The sequence below is a fragment of the Phodopus roborovskii genome, unplaced genomic scaffold (assembly GCF_943737965.1).
Source record: "Phodopus roborovskii unplaced genomic scaffold, PHOROB, whole genome shotgun sequence".
Classification (NCBI taxonomy): domain Eukaryota; kingdom Metazoa; phylum Chordata; class Mammalia; order Rodentia; family Cricetidae; genus Phodopus; species Phodopus roborovskii.
This window is the reverse complement of record NW_026126865.1, coordinates 91,913-95,870: the sequence shown is the minus strand read 5'-3', so window position 1 is coordinate 95,870 and position 3,958 is coordinate 91,913.

Sequence of the window (3,958 nt, the reverse complement as noted above, 5' to 3'; positions counted from 1 at the left end):
CAGAGGATGGTGTCTGCTCTCCAGATGTCGTCGTAGAGACCCAACCAGTGGTGCACCATCCCGAAAGACAGGGAAAAGAGGTTGTGACTGTGAGGATGAACCTTTCCCTCCATTCCAGACATCTCTGTGAATACCTGGAATGTTTCCACTGCTGGGCCCAGCAGAGAAAAGATGTGCTGCAGGTGATCTGTGAAAAGCTGGAGTTTGGGGCCCGCCCCTGTCTATAACCCCCTAGAGCTGCTGGAGGTATTTGCGCCATGCAGTATACGGGAACTGGAAGTGAATGCTCGCTGGGACCTGAGGACCCTTGCAAAGTTTGCCCCTGGCCTGGGCCAGATGAAAAACCTTCAGAAACTCCTTCTTCATGAAGTCTTCACACCCTTGCGTTGGTTGTGGAACCAAGAGATGAAACAACGGTGTTTTCGACAGATCGTTTCTCACTTCTCCCAACTCAACAAGCTCCAGCATCTCTGTTTGAATCGTGTCTTCCTCCTGAATGCAAGACTGGACCAAGTGCTCAGGTAAGGAAGGATAGAGAGCTTGTTTCACAGGCCAGAGAAGAGCCTTTCCGTGTTACATGAAACATCAGTGTACACCTGGGGCTTGCCAGCCACTGGTGACTACACACGGATAAGACCTCTGAATGATTGCTCTAGTAGTCTTTCTGCTATTCTCGCCACCATCACCGAGAAACGGTCTTTGAAACCTGACCTACAGAGGGGAGGGTGTTTTAAGTCACATGTTGCCCCATGTCAGCACTGTCCTCAGAACTGTATGCACAGTTTACATCGCTCTCTGATTTTCCAAGGGACAGGGGCTCTCTGAGCACAGGTAGTGTCTAAGTCAATGGAAAATTACTGAGAGTGAAGTGATTAGGGTGGGTCAAAGGGAAGACCTCTCAGTAGTACAGAGGCTGTGCTAGGAGGTGGGACTCATGAGGACCAATGTTAGCACACACAGAGAAGGCTCTGAGTTGCCACCAGGTCTTCTTTCTTGGCTTCCTGCTGGCCCCATTTGTCATCTGATGAGGCTTTGAGTTTGACAGCGCAGAGGAACCAGGGTTGGGGACCTAAGCAGTCACATGATTTTGCCTGTGCTGTTACTTCTCCATCTGAGAGCATTCTGGAATTGACCTCCACCAAGATCTCAGAACGACATTAGGACACACTAACCACTGCTCACTTGAAGTTGGTGCCCTTACTCTACCACTATTAAACTTACTGAGATAATCTGCCTTGTCTTTCTGTAGGAACTTGGAGAGTCCCTTAGAGACCCTAGCAATCACTCGCTGCTCACTATCAGAATCAGACATGAGTTACCTGTCCCAGTGCCCAAGCGTCCATCGGCTCACACATCTGGACCTGAGTGGTGTCACCTTTTTAAATTTAAGTCATCCACTTCTGGGAAGACTGCTAGAGAGATTGACAGCTACCCTGCAGACATTAAAATTGAAGGGTTGTATGCTCATGGACTTCCAAATGGATGTCATCCTCCCTGCCCTGAGCCAGTGTTCCCAGCTGGTGGAGGTGAATTTGATGAAGAACTTCCTGTCTTTGACCAGCCTTAAGAAGCTGCTTCAGCACACTGCCCACCTGACACAGCTCACCTTGGAGATGTATCCTGCCCCTGGTGAAGTGTATGATGACTTTGGTGATGTCCTGCCAGACAGATTTGTCCAATGTTGTTCTGAGCTCTTGGACACTCTTAGAGCAATAAGACAGCCAAAGGAGGTCTACTTTGTGAGTAAGAAGTGTCTAGATTGCAGGCGATTCTGTGTCTATCACCAAGAGGCCTCCCTATGTTCATGTTGGGAATAAAGGATGAGAGATTACTGCTGGCCTGAGAAAGGAAATCAAGGACTCCAGTGACTCTTTAGAGAGACACAGAGCTTGTCTATTCAAGGTGTTTTGGATATACTTGGAGACAATGTCATATCAAGGAATCAGAGGAGAGAGAGAGAGAAGCTTTGACATGGACAATCAGGGCCTGCTCATCTGCTCAGGGCCAACGGTGAAGACCCAAACTCAGATAGGAAAAGGGATTTGAGAACACTGTGGACTGACCCCACCACAGTCAGTGTGTGAGAGTTCAGATACACAGGGGAGGGGATAAAGACAGAGCATAGTACAACGAGCACCATGGACTGGATGAAATGTGTTCCATGTCTCTGCCTCCACCTTTTCTTTGCCTGACTTACATAAAGATTTGTAATATGTGCACATATATTTCCTTTTGAAGAGTAACATTGACTGTAGAATGAACTGTTGTTGAGAGCACGGTCCTCTCCCTTTTCAACTGAGATCTGTCTTTCTGTGGTTATGAGAGGCATTTAAGCTGGATATTACTTGCCTCGCCCACCATCCTTAACGTTACAGTTTCCAATAAGCTCAATAAAAAATGCTTTTGCATGAGAGAGTGTGTTGCACACTTTTAATTTACTAAGGTTTTCCCTTGACAATCCCAGACTTGTGCACTGCGCTCACTGTGTTTGCATACTCTTGTGTCTCTTTGTCTCTACACTTTCAGGCAGATGCTAACCTAATGTGCCACACTCTTGGGATTTTTATACCTCAGCTTCATGTAATCTCATCATAAAGTCCGAAAGAAACTCTTGGAATGATGGATGACTCAGCGAATGAGGGTGCTTCATAACTTCTCTGGGGACCAGTGTTTGATCTTAGTGGGCAGAAACACGTGGACCTCTTACCAGATATCTGACATTCATTTCTGGTTTCTGGAAGCGCTTGCTGTTACCTCCATATACATACACACATTCCACACACATGCCCTTCAAAAGACATTTTCTTAAAGATAAGTAAAGTTAAAGTATGGAAAAACACAAATGAATTTATTGTATTAAACAGGAAGCCAGTCTAGAGGTGGATATCCCCACAGGGTTTAACCCATCAAAGTATGAAAAAGATAATAGCAAGTAGACTGATGACGCCCATGTGGGAATCTCCATAGATTCCCACATAGACAGTTCCGGTATACGGTCCCTATGTGTTTCTGCAGCCTGGCCTTGTCCTCCCTGCCTGCATCTTGATTCCAGTCGGCTCAGTGTTTAATTGTGGGTGTTTGCTTATGCTTCCATCAGGTACTAGATGAGGGCTCCATGGTGTTGGATAAATTAGTTGTTGATCTCATTATCAGGGAAGGCCATTTATGGTAGCCTTTGCAATGTTGCACAAATTTTTAACTGGGGTCATTCTCGTAGGTATTTGGACATTTCTTTAGGTTCAGTTTTCTCTTCAATCCTATAATTGCTCCCCTTTTTATGGTCTCTCTCTTTCTCTTTCTCTCTCTTTTCTCTCTTCTATTCCTCAGCTGACTCAGTCTTCCTAATCCCACGTGGTTTCACCTCCTCCCCTTCTATTTCTCCTAGTCCCCACCACACTAACGGTTCCCCAATCCCCTTGTGCTCTGGAGAATTTTTTGTTTCCACCTTCATTGAGGGACATTATATGAATATCTTAGATCTTCCTTGTGTATCAGTTTCTCTGGTGTTGTCAATTATATGCTGGTGATCCTTTGCTCTATGTCTAAAATACATATGTGAGCAAGTACATAGCATGTCCTTCTTTTTGTGACTGTGTTACTTCTTTCAGGATGGTTTCTTCAAGTTCCATCCTCTTGCCTGAGAATTTCAAGATTCCATTGTTTTTTTCTTTCCCCCACAGAGTAGTATTCCATTGTGTAGATGTGCCATTATATCTTCTTTATCCATTCTTCAGTTGAGGGGCATCTAGGTTGCAACCACGTTCTTGCTGTTACAAATAATGCACCACGAACACAGTTGAGCACATGTCTTTGTTGCATGGATGTGCATCCTTTGGGTATATGACTAAGAGAGGGATCAGCGGGTCCTGTGGTAGACTGATTCCCAATTTCCTGAGGAACCGCCACACTGACATCCAAATTGGCTGTGTAAGTTTGCACTCTCAGCAGCAGAGAAGGA